At 44.2% G+C, this 18,778-nt stretch overlaps 1 protein-coding gene across 8 annotated transcripts in view; it reads right to left on the bottom strand.

Annotated features, from left to right (window-relative positions):
- RGS12 (regulator of G protein signaling 12) overlaps positions 1–18,778 on the bottom strand; it is a 147,993-nt gene that overhangs the window by 101,257 nt on the left and 27,958 nt on the right. The window contains exon 1 of one of the 8 annotated variants that reach the window (XM_033213577.1): positions 7,819–8,057. The exons of the other annotated variants lie outside the window; for them this stretch is intronic. The gene's annotated coding sequence lies outside the window, so the exon portion shown is untranslated. Of the gene's footprint in view, positions 1–7,818; positions 8,058–18,778 lie in introns of those variants that run through there. 8 annotated transcript variants of the gene reach the window in all.

The raw sequence follows: 18,778 nt of genomic DNA, 5'->3' as shown, positions 1-18,778 counted from the left end.
CCACCCTTGGTGCTGATCCTTGTCGCAAGGATAATTATCTCAAAACAATCATGTGATCCTCATTTTTCCTTTAAAAGCCTTTGTCTTCTTTGGCCTCCCCAGCTATGCACTGTAGACCATGGCAAGTATCTGCCCACTCCAATGCCCTGCTCCCACATAAACATCATTCCTTTCAGAGAGCCTCTCACTGTTATTTAGGTGGACAGTGATAAGAGAGTTTAATTTTTTTTTTTTTTTTGAGACAGGATCTCACTCTCTCACCCAGGCTGGAGGGAGAGGTATGATCATGGCTCACAACAGCCGCGACCTCCCAGGCTCAAGCGATCCTCCCACCTCAGCCTCCTGAGTAGCTGGGACCACAGGCATGTGCCACCACGCCCGGCTAATGTTTGTATTTTTTGTAGACAGTGGGTCTTGCTGTGTTGCCCAGGCTGATCTCAAACTCCTGGGCTCAAGCAATTCGCTCACCTCAGCATCCCAAAGTGCTGAGATTACAGGTGTGAGCCACCACACCTGGCAGCCCTGACCACGCGCCGGGTGAGCGGCTCTTCCACAGTGAGCCTTGAAACTTGCTCCCAGCACAGGCAAAAGAAAGGACTTATGATGCCTGACCACACGTGGATGCGCTGTGTGCTTTGGCGATGTAAAGGAGAAAGGAAAAGTCTAACAAGCAGACAGAAAACAATTCTTGCAAAAAACTAAATCAACTCTCAGAACGAGGGCCAGTAACAGATGTCACACTTCCACAGCAGGGAGATACCAGCGTTTATTCGTGTTTCTCAAATAGACAAAGTTTTGTAAATTAATAAATTCAGATAATCACCACTGATTTAGCACCCCCCCGCTGGTGGACATAATCTCGACTCTTCCCCAAAGAGTACTAAACAGGGAAGACAATAATAAAAATCGCCTAAAAGGCCACTTGTTTCAAACTCCAGCTTTTAAGTTGGGAAGACTTCTCACAACTGTCTGAAAAGACAGGTGGCCCCCAGAGGACCATCTGCACTGTGCAGCCTTTGGCCACTGCACCCAGCACTCAAGGACACTGAGTGGAGCAGACACTGCCTGCTGCCCACAGAGCCCGGTCAGCCTGGCTCCCAGGCATCCAGGATGCAGTAAGCCGGCATGAACCAGCTGGCTTCAGGGAGAGCCAAGGACCTCAGGCCAATCAACCTACCTGGCTACAGGGTCCCAAGGGACGGCCGGTCAACCGGCATTACTATCACAGACAGGCCCAGAAAAGCGTCAGGTTCCCTCCAAAATAAAACCGCTAGAAATGAGGGGAGGGGGACAGTAGAACCTCACCCCCTGCTCAGGTACCAAATTTCGCAGCCCCTCTTGGTGCCAGCAATGAATTGCTGGGCACAGTGGCTCACGCCTGTAATCTCAACACTTTGGGAGGCCAAGGTGGGTGGACCACCTGAGGTCAGGAGTTCAAGATCAGCCTGACCACCATGGAGAAACCCCATCTCTACTAAAAATACAAAATTAGCCAGGCGTGGTGGCGCATGCCTGTAATCCCAGCTACTCGGGAGGCTGAGGCAGGAGAATTGCTTGAATCCGGGAGGCAGAGGTTGCAGTGAGCTGAGATCACACCACTGCACTCCAGCCTAGGCAACAAGAGCAAAACTCTGTCTCAAAAGAAAGAAAGAGGAAAAAAGAAAAAACAACAAATCATCCCATGCAACCATCAGTTCAGAGCGAAGAATAATTTTGGCACAAGAACGGTTCCAATGCCTCAATCCACGGACAAGAACTGGGAAGTCAGGGAAGCAAATCCGCTCAAGGTCACATAGCTGGTGGCTGACCTGGGACAATACCCAGCTCCGGCTGTGCTACTGCACTGCTGTTTTTTATTACACTTTCAAAATAGTTATTCAATTTGATTTTAAAATCCAGATAACATAAAATTTACCACATTAGCTGGCTCAGTAGCATTAGGTGTGTTTGTACTGTTATGCAAGCATCACCACCGTCCTCCAGAACTTTTCATCTTCCCAGAACGAAGCTCTGCCCCCATTTAACACACACTCTCCATTCCCCTCCCCCAAACCCCCTCTCTCACTTTCTGTCTTTATAATTTTGACTGCTCTAGGAATCCCATATAAGTGGAATCGGATAGTATTTGTCCTTCTGTGACTGGCTAATTTCGCTGATGTCCTCAAGGGCCGTCCGTGTTGCAGTCTGTGTCAGAATGTCCTTCCTCTTCAAGGCTGAATAATATTCCGCGGTATGGATGGACCACACTGTGTTTATCCATCACCTGATGATGGACATCTGGGTGGCTTCCGCCTTTCAGCGATTGCAAATAATGCTGCTATGAACGTGTGTATAAAGAGCATCTCCTCAAGACCTTGATTTCAATTCTTTGGGTATATATGTAGAAGCAGGATTGTGGGCCATGCGGTCATTGTACTGTTCGTTCTTTGAGGAGCCACCACACTGTTTCCCATGGTGGCTGCAGCACTTGGCATTTCCAGCAGTGTGCCAGGGCTCCTCCACATCCTACCCAATACGGGTCATGTTCTCACTTGTGATGGTGGTGGCAGTTGTTTTATAGTAGCCATCCCAAGGAGTGTGAGGTGCTACCTCACTGTGTGTTTAGTTGGCACTGGCCTAATAATTGATGATGTTGGGCATCTTTTCACATGCTCATTAACTATTTGTGTATCTTCTTTAGAGAAACGTCTGTTGAAGTCCTTTGCTCATCTTTTAATTTTTCTTTTTCTTCATTTTTTTTCTACTTCACAGTTTCACACTGGACCTTTGCCCGTTTTTTTTTATTTTAATTTCTCTTTATTTTCTTTTCTACTTCACAGAATTCACACTGGACTTTTGCCCATTTTTTAACTGGGTTATTTGTTCTTGTTGCTGAGTTATAGGAGTTCTCCATATACTCTGCATATTAGCTCCATATCAGACACATGGCTTACAAATGTTTTCTCCCATTCTGTGGGTTGTGTTTTTTAATGCATAGAGTTTTTACTTTTTTTTTTTTTTTTTTTGAGACGGAGTCTCGCTCTGTCCCCCAGGCTGGAGCGCAGTGGCCGGATCTCAGCTCACTGCAAGCTCCGCCTCCCAGGTTCACGCCATTCTCCTGCCTCAGCCTCCCGAGTAGCCAGGATTACAGGTGCCCGCCACCTCACCTGACTAGTTTTATTTTTTATTTTTTATTTTTATTTTTTAGTAGAGACGGGGTTTCACCGTGTTAGCCGGGATGGTCTCGATCCCCTGACCTCGTGATCTGCCCGTCTCGGCCTCCCAAAGTGCTGGGATTATAGGCTTGAGCCAACTCGCCCGGCCAGTTTTTACATTTTGATGTAATGCAATTTATGTATTTTTTTTATTTCTTTACCCACACTGCTAGAACTAAAAATTCCTAACCAATTCAGTCTAAATGAACACTAGTCCATAAGCCCCAATGGGGCAAGGACCGTGTCCTGGTCACAACTACAGCCTCACCCTTCCCACAGTGCTTGGTGCATACTAAGTACTCAGTGAATACTTACTGAACAAATAGACTGTAGGCAAGAGAGTATATAGCTTAAAAGAGAGACCAGATAATCCGAAGGTATTTCCAAAAAGAGGCAATATAGAGATTTACGAGGAGTCAGATTTCTAGCTCACACCTTCACATCTCCTGTTCTTCAGGGTTCACTCAGTAGACAGAAACCACCCGTGGTTCTAGCAGAGAGTCCCATGTAGAGAAGGGGTAGCTTGGTATTGAGGGATGGAAAGGCAGAGGGACTCTGAGATGCCATGGAGTAGCAACCTTGGGAAGCAGCTGCCACCCCAGGACTGGGGAAACGTGGGGAAGCAGAGGGAATTACTCCAACTCGGCAGCTCAGAGGAAAAGAGCCAGTAGAGCTGGGGCCCAGACCACGGAGGGGCACTGGGCTCGAGCCCTCAGGTTTTGTTTGTTTGTTTGTTTGTTGAGACAAGAGTTTCACTCTGTCACCCAGGCTGGACTCCAGTGGTGCAATCTGGGCTCACTGCAACCTCCCACCTCCCAGATTCAAGCAATTCTCCTTCCTTAGCCTCCCAAGTAGCTGGGACTACAGGCACAGATCACCACGCCCAGCTATTTTTTTTTTTTGTATTTTTAGTAGAGATAGGGTTTCACTATGTTGGCCAGGCTGGTCTTGAACTCCTGACCTCAAATGATCTGCCCACCTTGGCCTCCCAAAGCGCTGGGATTACAGGCATGAGCCACCGTGCCCAGCCCAGTTTTTTGGGATTTTGGGGTTGGTGGTCTCACCCTATCTCCCAGGCCGGAGCACAGGGGTACGATCACAGGGGAGGGCAATTCCTGGCCTCCCAAAGTGCTCGGATTACAGGTGTGAGCCATGGCGCCCAGCTCATCCATTGTTTCTGAGGGGCCCGGAGGTTGGCGCAGTGAGCTGGGCAAACTGCAAACTGAGAGGGGAAGGAACTGCCCCTGTCGGGGTGAAACGTTGCTACGGTGACACTCCTGCCTTGCCAGCTCCAGGAAGCACCCCTGGGGACAGAGCCTGACAAGGATGCAGCTGTGAGCAGAAAGGTGGTGCTGAGACCCTGTCGGTGTCATAGAGGGTGGGCTTAGGGCTGAGGGTGGTAAGTTAAGTAACCAGCACACCTGGTTAAATCTGTTACAACAAAACTCTATGCGGCAGAAAGAATTCTAAGCCCAAAAGCAAAACTATTTTAGAATCAACAAAATTCCATTTCAAACATAAAACTAGACAAACTTACAGCAATGATTACGGAGCAACGTGTAAGGAACCAAAGAAAGGTTTCCAGGTCATAGCAAAGCACCTTTTGTGAAAGGAAGGAGAAAAATGTGCACAAAGACTGGGTGTCCTATTCAAGAAAGAAAACGATGAATATTATACATGAAAAGACATTTAGGTAGAGATATTAATTTAAATTATTCCAAAATATCTTAGGGCCTATGATGTCCCAAGCAACTGGCGAAGACTAGAACTTTAAAGACAGAAACAAAGCACATAATTGCTTCACCAGTAAAGGAGGTGGGTGTGGACTAAGGAAATAAGCCAAACAGGCTTGAAATCAAAACAAGACAAAAAATAAGGCAAGAAAGCAGGGAGGGAGAACCTAGGAAAAGTGGATTTACAGGAAGAATGCAGTAATATCCCAGAGCCAAGACTCAATGTGCCAGTCACCCAACACATCAGTGACCCACATCTGCCAATTCAGCCTGATCTTCTTCTTGAGCTGTCAGAACAATCTGCCACTTACAGTAATAATTCGAAAACAGAAATGGAGAAGCTTAAATAAAAAGGCAAAGTGTTGACTCAGAAAAAGCTGGTTTCACTAGATTAATAATAGACAAAACAGGCTTTATTCCTAATTTTAAATTTTTTAAATAAAAAATCATTGAAATCCTCTGGAGGGAGGAAAAAATAAAAGATTCAATATGCAAGGAAAAGGAGAAGAAAGGGAGGGAGAAGAGAAGGAAGAGGGACAGAAAAGTTCTACCATTAATTTTTTATGTTTTGTGAGACTACAGTAATCTTGATACCAAAACTCAACAAAGATAGTGAGAAGGGAAAGTACGAGATAGTCTCACTCAAACACAGATTTTAAAATTATACAAAAATAGTAGTAAACCAAATACATCAGTGTATAAAAAGATGATCATAAGTTAGGTTTCTCTCAGGAATGCAAGTATGGTCTATCATCTGAAAATCAATCGTAATTTTCCATGTTAGCATCAAAAGGCAGAAACATGATCTCAATGAATGCAAAATAACAAAGAAAACAGCTAAAATTTAACACCCATTCATGAAAACAAGTATTAACAAATAGGAATGAAGGGAACTTTCTTAAACTTAATAGAGTAGCTAGATATAAAAAGCAACTAGTCAATTACACTGTGATATATCACACGAGCTAACATGTATAATTTATTCTATTTTTATTCCTTTTCCAATCAGCTTCCTCAGGTTGAAGCCTTTACAATTTTTAAAAGGTACCATTTATAACAGCAAATAAAATCATAAGGTAATAAGAAATAATCTAGCTAGAGAATAAATCTAATTAAAGATGTTTATGAAGGAAATTACAAAGTTTTACTGAAATAAACCAAAATGAGAGAGAAGAAACATACTATCTGCATGGATAGGAAGGCTTGATACCCTAAAGATACCAATTCCTTCAAGCTCTTCTGCAGATTAAAACACAAAATGTCAATAGCATTTTGGGGAATTTGTAAACTGGTTGTAGAATCTACATAAAAGAGCAAGGCCCAAGCACAGACAAGAAAACCTGCCCTGTAAGACCTAAAGACTTATTATAAAGCTACAGTAATTTTTTAAAGTATAGTTGGGGATACTGACTAGGAAGGAATAGAGAACTGAGAAACAGACCCACACGTACTTGAACACATGATCCATGACAGAGGGGGCATTGCTGATCCACGTGGAAGGATGAGATTAGTGCTAGAACCACTGGTTACCCACAGAGAAAAAAAACTAACTTTTGTTTTACCTGATTCTTTTCATAAACATTAACTCCAAGGAACTTTAAGGGAAAAAAGGGAGAAAATCGTTTTTGACCTCAGGTAGTAATAAATGTATTAAATAAGACACAGACCAGGTGCAGTGGCTCATGCCTGTAATCCCAGCACTTTGGGAGGCCAAGACGGGTGGATCACTTGAGGTCAGGAGTTTGAGACCAGCCTGGCCAACATGGTGAAACCCTGTCTCTACTAAAAATATAAAAATTAGCCAGGTGTGGTGGTCTGTCTGTAATCCCAGCTACTTGGGAGGCTGAGGCAGGAGAATCGCTTGAACCCGGGGAGGTGGAGGTTGCAGTGAGATGAGATCACACCACTGCACTCCAGCCTGGGCGACAAAGTGAGACTCCATCTCAAAAATATATATATAAGACACAAAGGGTAAACTATAGGAGAAAAGATTATACATCTGGCTAGAGAGTGAAAACAGGAGTCATGCCCAGGGCAGGGACACGTGTGACACGCACAATCAGCCAGGGACTAGCAGCTGGCATCTATCATTCCCGCAGTCCATGAGGAAAAGACAGCCCGAGAGGAAAGAGGGACGAAAAGGTGTGAGTAGGTGCCTCAACAGAGAGGAAACGCAGAGCCTTATAACCAAAGGAATGCAAATCAAAGCCAGATGAGATACCACTTTACAACTCCCAGATTGGCAAAAAATTTAAAAGTCTGGCAAGCAGACCTGGAGACAGGTACGAGAACGTTCACTAGTGCATTATTAGTAATTTTTCAGTGGTTCTGCATATGTAGCAGTAGATTCACGCAATGGATTATACAGAGTTAAAATGAACAGACTGCGACTACCAATAATATCATGGATAAACCATTGAAATAACATGAAGTGATTAAAAACAAGTTGCAGACAACTGTGTTATTAAGCCATTTCTATAAAACTGAAGCAGCAGCAAAACTAATCGATACACCGCCACCGATTCCAACTCTTCAGACACTTCTGGTTCTGCCGGGACATGGCGGCCACCTTGCTCTGAACAGTCTTACTTTCCTAGAAACCCCACAGAGCATAAGCCAACAGTGAGGGGGCCACACTGGTATCTGCCCCTTTGCTCACGGATCGGATCCTCTACCTCCATGGCCCCTGAGCCATCTGTCCTACTGATCCCAGCTTCTCAGGGGGCCCCTGCCCTATTCCAGGATGGCGGGGGCTTCTTCCCACTGCTTCCCAGCCCCTCCACAGGCCTAAAGCTGTCCTCACTGCGACACCATTCCCCAGAGAGCACACTCGGGGACCGTGGTCAGGACGAACTCCATGGGCAAACGCTGCCGGGACTAGGAAAGGTCACCTGGCGTGGGCTGCACAAAGCCCTAGGCCCCCAGCTCTGCCGCAGCCCGTGAGGCTCCTCTCCCTGGAGCCGCCGTTCCTTCCCAGGACCGGGTGGACTCAGAGTGCCGCTGCCCAGTGTCTGCCTCCCCTCTTTCCGCTGGGGATGGAGAGCAGTGCGATGCTGGCCCCTGGGATCCCTGTTTACACAGCGTGATGGCCAACACCACCCTTCCCAGAGATACTTGCATCCTGGGGCCTTAGCTGTGACCCTTTTAGAAGTACCATCCAGGCTTTTTTTTCTTTTTTTTTTTACAATCTATTTTGAAACTTCCTTTCATTGTACTGGAAAAACAGCGTAAAATCTATGTGCTGAAACTGAAACTCTCCTGGCTTGCAATCCATGGAGCCTGTCATTGGTTACACCATGTAAGTACAATTTGTTTCCAAGGCCATCTCTCATTGACTTTGTTCTTATTAAAATAATTTTTTAAATAATTTGTACTTTTCCTTCAAACGAAGTTTTTTTTTTAGTAAATATGTTCATATTTCCATCATAAACAACACAAGATAAAAATTCCCTGGATTCTTCCCAGTTTTCATTTACTACCTCTGAGATAACTACTATTACCCATTTGGAGTGTTTCCCTTGTATTTTTTCCATATATTTACATACAAACATATGTGCACTTTAAAATGTATAGGTTTCTTTGAGGGGTGTTGGAATTTTTTACACAAAAATAGGATATTAAATATATGTGTTTTTGTGACTTGCTTTTTCCACTCAATATGCCCTCGGGAGCTTCCCTATCAGTAATGTATTGATCTGCTTTGCATGACAGAGGCTGCTTGCCATTCCTGCAAATAACCAGTCTCTCCTTCTTTCACAGGAATAGAAATCTTAGCTAGACACACGGCTGTCCAGCTAAGGACTACATTTCCCAGCCTCCTTTGCACTAGGCAAAGCCACATGACTAAGTCTGTCCAATGAGATGTCTGCAACTTCCAGACTGTGCCTCCACCTCCCTCTTTCTCACTGCTGACGGAAATGGGGAAGTGAAGCTAAAGGAGCTATCTCAAAGTTCAGGGCAAAAGCCACATGTGAAGAGCAGCAACGACACAACAGAAGGCACCCTGGGTTCCTGATGAAGGTGGAGCCTCCACACCAGCTCTGGAGGATTTACTCAAACTACACTTCTTATATCTAAACCACTATTATTTTATTTTGTGCTGTTACAGCATAGAAACTCATATTACTTTTAAATAAGTGTATGAATCCCATAGTATGGAAATACTACATTTTTTTTACTCCATTGTCAACAGACAATTTCATTCAATCAAAAAAAATTAAGTGCCTTCTAACTGCCAGGCACTGTTCTAGTGCTATTGTTGCAAACCAGGCTGCAATAAAGATCCTGGAGCACAATTCTTCATGCCTTTCTAGTACAGGTATCTTCTCTCCCTGATTGAAAGGAGACGGCAAGGAGGAGGAGCCTGCAGTCCATTATCTCACTTTCACTGGGGTTACCCCAGAAAAGAAAGGTGACCTAATCAAATCTCCTTGTAAACTTGCTAATGAAAGACCTCCTGGCAAACCCAAGGATATTTGCTAGCAGGAGAATCCTTATCTGTGGAATGTTTTCAGCAGGATGTACCTGGTGTGTCTAGGATTGCTCATAGTAAATAAACTTGGAATCCTAGGCGTTATGGAGTATGGATCCCTGAAAAATGTCCCATAAACTATGCAGCTCTCACAGTACAAAATGGACATACTTCATGGTCAACAGCTTCCCCCATGTAAGTGATGTGAGCACGTGCATTTGCTTAGAGACCTCCCATGTGAAATGTGGGACAGAGCACGTCCTCACACAGGAGGAAAGAACCAGGCAGTGTAATTGGCAGACAACTTCTCTCTGCTTCTATAAAGCCTCACAATTACATGTGTCCTAGAAATTATTAGGAAGCTTGATATGTAATAAGATCAGTGACTCCCAAAAGTTTAATCTAACAGTTTTATCATTGTGTTTTCTTTCTTCTTTTTTTTTTTTTTTTGAGGCGGAGTCTCGCTCTGTCGCCCGGACTGGAGTGCAGTGGCCAGATCTCAGCTCACTGCAAGCTCCGCCTCCCGGGTTTACGCCATTCTCCTGCCTCAGCCTCACGAGTAGCTGGGACTACAGGCGCCCGCCACCTCGCCCGGCTAGTTTTTGTATTTTTAGTAGAGACGGGGTTTCACCGTGTTAGCCAGGATGGTCTCGATCTCCTGACCTCGTGATCCGCCCATCTTGGCCTCCCAACGTGCTGGGATTACAGGCTTGAGCCACAAGCGCCCGGCCCATTGTGTTTTCTTAAAAGGAAAATTTGTTTTAAAAAGGCAAAAGAATTCCTTCTCTTACTCTTTCCTCAGTTAAACGTAAGAGACTGAAATTTTGCTTTTATGGACTCAGGTTTGTAAGAAATTTCACTTTAAAATGTACTTTTATTTTATATAACTCAATCTGATTTTCTAACTCTAAGCCAAAATTACACGTGATGCAGATTTAATTCAGTCATTTCTAAGTAAACAGTCAAATTAACTTTTCTGTCAATTCTGCTCTTTCGTGCTTCAGTCGCATCACATTCAAGCCCTCTCGGGTGCGCCACACTGGTCCCCTCCCTGCGGTTTCAGTGGATGAGGGGACGTTTGCGTAACTGTTGCTTCAACAACACAGGGTGAGGCCCCCAGTCTCTCAGGTGTCACTTGGTTTGGTCCTGCGCTCACCTCATTCTCCCGCTGCCACTTATGTGTCTGTCACTGGACACATGTTGAGCTCTTATTCATGACTTTGGCACTGGCTCCTTCAGGGACAGACATGGCCTCAATCAATCCCAAGGAGATACTGTTATAGGCTGAAATGTGTTCCCACAATCCAGTTGTGTTGAGATCCTGACCCCCAATACCATGGAATGTGACTGTATTTGGAGACAGGGCCTTTACAGGGATAATTAAGGTAAAATGAGGTGTAAAGTAGACTTTAGTCTATTATGACTGGTGTCCTTATAAGAAAAAGAGATTAAGACAGAGAGATGCACAGAGGGAAGACGATGTGAAGACACAGGGAGAAGATGGCCACTGGCCAGCCAAGAAGATGGGCCTCAAAATAAATGAACCCTTGACAACTGACCTCAGACATGCTGCTGACCTCTTCATCTCAGACTTCACCTTCCTGGACTATGAGAGAATCAATGTCTGTGTTCCAGCTGGCCAGTCAGTGGAACTTTATAATGGCAGGTGAGCAGGCTAAGACTGTCCACACTGCACCTGCCACAGCAGGCCCCTAGCCCCATGGCTGGCCCGGGTACAGGCCCATGAGCACATTCACAGTCGTGTGCAACACACTCTCTCAAGCTCTGTGACCCCCTGGGAGCCCAGAGGAACTTCTCGTGCCACTCAGAGTCATCCCTTGCCCTGATCCTGCTCCCACCTTCTATGGGGCAGTCCCCCTCCAAGTTCTAAACACACGTCTTGCACTCCTGGGTCCCAAACATGAGGGCAGCTTCCATCGGGGTCACCATGGAACTCAAAATGGAATGTGAAGGCTCCTCCCAGCCACCTGACGCCCTGGTGCTCTCCAATTCTCCTCTTCTCGCCCCACAGCTCAGGTGTTTCTCACAGGGAGGGTGGGGAAGGACGCACTGATGTTTGCCGTGTGCAGCTTGGTCTTTCTGCCTTTCATCTGAACCCTCGGCTCTTCAACCTGGAATCCAACAGCTGAGCCTCCTGTCCTGACAACTTCCCTTTGGGGTTAATGGTGACCCCGTGACCTCCCATCCAGACTGGACATGGTTAGTAGACAAGGGGGAGGAAAAGTCAGGCCAGGTAACAGATCTCAGACGGCCACTCTGCTCACAGAGCTGACCACACACCCCATGACCTTGCTTTCTTTAGGACACAGTCACATGTAGTTTGAAGAACCGGAGCAGCCAGGTCAAAAGTTTTCTAAGTTTACAGGAGAAAACTATAAACAAACACTCCCAATACAGCTCCTGCTGACTTTGCGTAAGACCCTACAGTAAGAGAAACCTCACTACCATCTGCATTACCACCTAACTGCAAAACTACTACGTCTAGACCTGTATCTCTCTGTCCCTACTGTGTGTATATATATTGTCACAGTCCATTTTCTGTTGCTATAACTGAATACCTGAGACTAGGTAATTTATTTTTTAAAAAAAGAAATGTATTCATTACCATCCTGGAGGTCAAGGGACTGCATCTGGTGAGGGCCTGCTTGCTGGTGGGGACTCTGTACAGAGTCCTGAGGTAGCACAGGGCATCACATGTTGAGGGAGCTAAACTGGCTCTTAACAAACCCACTGTCTATTTTTCTTAGATATGATTCAAATGTATTTGTTTAAATGCATGGAGTACAAGTACAATTTTGTCATTATACATGCACAGACTGCACAGTGCTGAAGTCTGGGCTTTGAGGGTATCCGTCACCCAAATGACATACATTGCACCCATTCAGAAATTTCTCATCACCCACACTCCTCCCACCCCCTCACCTTTCCAAGTCTCCATTCTCTACCATTCCACTCTCTACATCCACGTGTATATATTATTTACCTCACACTCATAAGTGTGAACGTGTGGGATTTGTCTTTCTGTATCTGACTTGTTTCACTCATGATAGTAGCCTCCAATTCTGTCCATGTGGCTGCAAAAGACAAGATTCCATTCTTTTGATGGCTGAAGAGCATTCCATTGGGTATAGATGCCACGCTGAAGAGTATTCCATTGGGTACAGATGCCACGCTGAAGAGTATTCCATTGGGTACAGATGCCACGCTGAAGAGTATTCCATTGGGTACAGATGCCACGCTGAAGAGTATTCCATTGGGTACAGATGCCACGCTGAAGAGTATTCCATTGGGTACAGATGCCACGCTGAAGAGTATTCCATTGGGTACAGATGCCACGCTGAAGAGTATTCCATTGGGTACAGATGCCACGCTGAAGAGTATTCCATTGGGTACAGATGCCACGCTGAAGAGTATTCCATTGGGTACAGATGCCACGCTGAAGAGTATTCCATTGGGTATAGATGCCACGCTGAAGAGTATTCCATTGGGTATAGATGCCACGCTGAAGAGTATTCCATTGGGTATAGATGCCACGCTGAAGAGTATTCCATTGGGTATAGATGCCACATTTCCTTTATCCACTCACCCACCAACGGACACTTAGGTTGATTCCATATCTTTGCTACTATGGATAGTGCTGCAATAAACACAAGAGTACAGGTATCTTTTTGATATAATGATTTCTTTTCCTATGGGTAGCTGGATATCCAGTAGTAGGATTGCTGGTTCAAATGGTAGCTCTATTTTTAGGACTTCGAAAAATCTACATATTGTTTTCCATAGAGGCTGTACTAATTTACATTCCCACCAACAGTGTATAAGAGTTCCCTTGACAACGTCTGCTATTGTTTGACTTTTTATTAACAGTCGTTCTGAGTGAGGTAAGATGATATCTCACTGTGGTTTTAATTTGCACTTCTCTGATGATAACTGATACTGGGCATTTTCTCATATGCCTGTTGAATATTTGTATATCTTCTTTTGAAAAATGTCTATTCATATCCTTTGCCCACTTTTTAATGGCGGTATTTTGTTGCTGTGAGTTGTATGAGTGCTCATATATTCTGGATATTAGACCCTTGTCAGGTGCATATTTTGGAAATATTTTCTTCCATCCTGCAGGCTATCTGTTCACTCTGTTGATTATTTCTTTTGCTGTGCAGAAGTTCTTTAACTCCCACTTGTCCAATTTTGTTTCTGTTGCCTGTACTTCTGAGAATTCAACAATAAATTATTCGCCAAGACCAATCTCCAAAAGAGTTTCCCTAGGTTTTCTTCTAGTATTTTTATAGTTTCAGGTTTAAGTCTTTAATCCAGCTTGAGTTGATTTTGTGTATGGTGAGAGATACGAGTCCAGTTTCATTCTTCTACACAGGGCAATCCAATTTTCCCAGTACCATTTATTGAAAAGGATGTCTTTTCCCCATTGTCTGTTCTCGTTAACTTTGTCAAAGATCACTTAGCTGTAAATATGTGGCTTTATTTCTGGGTTCTCTATTTTGTTGTCTAGTTTTATACCAGTAACATGCTGTTTTGGTTACTACAGCCTTGTATAATTTGAAGTCAGGTAATGCAGTATCTCCAGCTTTGTTCTTTTTGCTTAGAATTGCTCTGGCTATTCAGGCTCTTTTTTGGTTCCATATAAATTTTAGGACTGCATTTTCTACTTCTGTGAAAAATTACATTGGTATTTTGGTAGGGATTACATTGAATTTGTAGATTGCTTCAGACAGTGTGGTCACTTTAATGATATTAATTATTCCAGTCCATGAACATGGATGTTTTTCCATTGGTTTGTGTCATCTACAATTTCTCTCATCAGTATTTCGTAGCTTTCCTTGTGGAAATCTTTCACTTCCTTGGTTCAGTTGATACCTAGGTATTTTATTTTTGTAATTATTGTAAATGGGACTGCTTCCTTGATTTCTTTCTCAGCTAGATCATTATTGGTGTAAAGAAACACTACTGATTTTTGTACATTGATCTTGTATCCTGCAACTTTGCTGATTTATTTATCCAATCTAAGAGTTTTTCAGTCAAGTCTTTAGGTTTTTCTAGATATAAGGTCACATCTAGCCAGGGGCGGTGGCTCATACCTCCCAGCACTTTGGATAGCCAAGGCAGGCAGATTGCTTGAACCAGAAGTTTGAGACCAGCCTAGGCTATACTCTAACACTCCACCTCTACAAAAAAATTTAAAAATTAGTCAGGCATGTAGTATGCACCTGTAGTCCTAGCTACTTGGGGGGCTGAGGCAGGAGGATCCCTTGAGTCCAGGAGTTTGAGGTTACAGTGACCTAGAATAGCAGCACTGCACTCCAGTCTGGGTGACAGAGCGAGACTTTGTCTCAAAAAAAAAAGATTATGTCATCAGCAAACCAGGATAATTTGACTTCCTCTTTTCTAACTGGTATGCCTTTTATTTATTCCTCTTGCCTGACTGCTCTGGCTAGGACTTCCAGTACTATGTTGAATAGGAGTGATGAGAGTGGGCATCCTTGTCTTGTTCCAGTTCTCAGAGGGAATGCTTTCAAACTTTTCCCCTTTCAGTATGATGTTGGCTGTGGGTTTGTCATAGACGGCCTTTATCATTTTGAGCTTCTACGCCTTGTTTGTTGAGGGTTTTTATCATGCTGAATTTTACCAACTGCTTTTTCTAAGATGGTCATACGGTTTTGTTCCTAATTCTATTTATGGGATGTATCACATTTACTGATTTGCATATGTTGAACCATCCTTGCATCCCTGGCACATAACACATCATAGCATATTATCTTTTTGGTGTGCTGCTGGAGTCAGTTTCCTAATATTTTGTTGAATTTTGTACATCTATGTTCAACAGAAATATTGGTCTGTACTTTTGGTGTTGTGTCCTTGTCTGGTTTGGGTACTGGGGTGACACCGGCCTCATAGAATGAGTCAGGAAGAACTCCCTCACCCTCCATTTTCTGGAACCGTTTCAGGAGGGTTAGTACTAGTTCTTCGTAGGTTTGGTAGAATTCGGCTGTGAATCTACTTGGCCCTGGGCTTTTTTCTCTGTTAGGAGATGTTTTTGTTACTGATTCAATCTCACTGCTCATTATTCAGACCCACCCTCTTGATAACTAATCCACTCCTGTGACAACCTATCAAGGATGAATGGATTATGGATTCTGCCATTCATGAGGGCAGAGTCCTCATGACCCAATCACCTCCTAAAGGCCTCACTTCTTAATACTGTCACACTGGGGATGACGTTTCATCATGAGTTTCAGAGAGGACAAACATTCAGACCATAGCACATCCCTATTACGGAGCTTTTAATCTATATAATAAATTATAAAAATAATCAAATTTACTCATTGATTTTATGACAAGGTTCATATCAAATAAATCAAAATGAAACTTAAGCTGCATTTCTGAACCAACAAATCCTATCCTTTACCCTCCAAGCATGCATAAATCACCTTTCAGAAAACTCCTCTCAAGAAAATTCCCACTCTCTATCTGAACTGCAGCTACCAAAAATTCATTCATTTTCAATTTTTCCCCTTTGGCAGATTTTTTATAACTAGTTTAAAATATTTTGACCAAGGCACTAATTTCTTTTATATACAAAGAGCTCTTACTAATCAATAAGAAAAAGGCCTACAATCAGGTAGAAAAATGGCCAAGGTACATGAATCAGGAGTAGACAATAAAAGAAATATTTATGGTCCATTAATATACAAAATTGCTCAATTTAAGAAATTAGATAATACCATTTCTTTCCTCTCAGATTGGCAAATAAATAAAAGACTGATAAAACTCTAGAGCTACACGGGTAGGAGGAAAAGGGCCTCTTCTCCAGCTACCTAAGATGCTGAAAGGGAAGAAGGCCAAACGGAAGGAGATGGCCCTGGCCCCTGCCACCACGCAGCAGCAGGAGGCCAAGAAGATGGACGTCTGAGGAAAGGCCTAAGAATTTCTGCACTGGACAGGATGTCCAGCCATTACAGGGACTTCGCCCACTTTGTCAAAGGGCCTGCTGTATCAGGCTGCAGCGGCAAAGGGCCATCCTCCTTGAGTGGCTGAAAGCACCTCCTGTGATTGACTGGTTCACCCAGGGCTCAGGCCACAGGCAGCTAGCCAACCACGTATGCTGGCCCACAGCACTAACCAGGGACAAGCAAGAGAAGAAGCAGAGACTGCTGGCCTGGGCTGAAAGACAGCACTGGCCCAGGGGACATCCCCACTAAGAGACAGACCATGTGTCCTTCCAATAGGAGTTGATGCTGTCACAACATTCGTGGAAAACAAGAAGGCTCAGCTAGTGGTAACTGCACGTGACGTGGCTCCCACTGAGCTGGTTGTCTTCCTGCCTGCCTGTGTCCTGAGATGTGGGTTCCCTACCGCACTGTCAAGGAGAAGGCCTGACGAGGGCGTCAAGCCTGCAGGACCGACGAGTCTGCTCCACTGTCACCTTCACACAGGTTAACTTGGAAGACAAGGGAGCTCTAAGCTGGCGGAAGTTATCAAGACCCACGACAACAGATATGACAAGATCTGCCATCACTGGGAAGGCTACGCTCTGGGACCAAAATCTGTGGCTCATGTTGCCAAGCTGGAAAGGGCAAAGGCCACGAAACCTGTCACTAAACTGGGTGAAATGAACACTGTTGAGTTTTCTGTACATCAAAATAACACAAATTCTCCTTCAATAAAAAAGGGGGCATACACACACACACACACACACACTACTGACAAAAATATAAACAGGAAGACCTCTTTGGTGGGCAATTTGGCAAACTTTAAAATGCACATACACTTTTAAAAATAGCAATTCCACATCTAGGAATCTACCCAAAAGAAAACTCACATATATACAAAGATAGAACCCTAAGAATTTTTACTGCAATCCAGTTTATAATGAAATCTAGAAACAGTCTAAGGTTGCCATCAACTGGGAACTGATTCAATAAAAAATGGCACAGGCATACGATGGAATACCATGTGGCCACTACAATGAAGAAGAGTTTTTAAAATTGATATACAACTAAGTACATGAGAAACGTGTTTTAGAAAAAAGTAACTCACAGCAGTATGTCACATGTATTTTCAATAAAGGGAAGGAAAAGGAGAAGAATATCCAAGAGGTTGTGCAGACAGAGTAAGTGCATGAAAGGAAGCGGACTCTGAACTGCAGCTCTCCATGTGGAGCGGGACAGAGGCAGCAGCAGCATCTAAGGCTCCGACTCTTACAGTGCTTGGGTATGTTATTATGAATACATGGTGGAGAATGAGATGATGAGCACCCACCCACCAACACACGGCACCGCGAGACATAAAACTGCACCAGCACGAGCAAGGCGCCGCGGCACCCCTCCGGGAGAGGCCCCCCTGGCCTCGTACTTCCTCGCCCTCCCGCTCGCCCCTGGCTTGTCCTCCCATCTAGGGGCAGGCACCACCCTGGACAGCAGACTGCACTGCTCACCGGCTTGAGGCTTCTGTACTTTGCCTTTTTTATGAGCGCTGTTTTCAGATGTACTTCAGGTGATGCAGGTACCCCCATCTCGCTCAGATGTAGCTCTTTGGTATTCCAGTACACCCATGAGGTATTTCTCCATGCTCCTGTTAATGGTCTTATCTCAGTAAGAAACAGCTGAGAAGGAAGGAAGGCACTGCAAATCCACCCTTCTGCGGGCAGCAGTCCTCAAGTGCTGTGGTCTCAGGACTCCCGGGAGGACCTACAAACTATTGAGCACCTCAGCGAGCCTTTATCTTTGTGGGTTTCAGCTACTGACGTTTCTCATACCAGAAATTAAACTGAGGAAAAGTATTTATTCATTCATTTCAAAATTACACCAATCAATCCTTTACATATCATAAATAACATATTTTCATTTTTAAAATTTCCAAAATCCATTGTATGGAAATTTTAAGAATGTGGGTGCTGCTACTTAACCAGGTATTTTAATTAATATAATTAATTTAATTAATATAACTTTGAGTCAGTTTGCAAAGACACAGAATTAAACACACTTGCCTTAAATGAAACACAAGGCCATCATTTTTGATGACAGAAGCATTTCGAGATCCTGGCTTCTCTTTCACGTCAACCCGTTTTATAGTCACAGGCCTGAGTGTTTATCTCCATGAGAACCAGTTTGTGCTGGCTACAGACATTAGGCAGAGACAAGGAGCAAACTACACAAAAGGGAAAGCAGTCCACTTCCAAACATCAAATCATCCGCTTCAAGAATTTCAGACCCTCAGCAAGTCTACAAGTAACTCAGCTCCCATTCCTTGCTCCTCCCCAGAGGAGGAAGAAGCTGACGAGGATGAGCTGGCACAAGGTCATCACCTGGGTCAGTGTGCAGGGGGTTACAGCTTTCCATCTC

The sequence above is a fragment of the Trachypithecus francoisi genome, unplaced genomic scaffold (genome assembly GCF_009764315.1).
Source record: "Trachypithecus francoisi isolate TF-2019V2 unplaced genomic scaffold, Tfra_2.0 Lachesis_group1, whole genome shotgun sequence".
Classification (NCBI taxonomy): domain Eukaryota; kingdom Metazoa; phylum Chordata; class Mammalia; order Primates; family Cercopithecidae; genus Trachypithecus; species Trachypithecus francoisi.
This window is presented reverse-complemented; position numbering and strand designations above follow the sequence as displayed.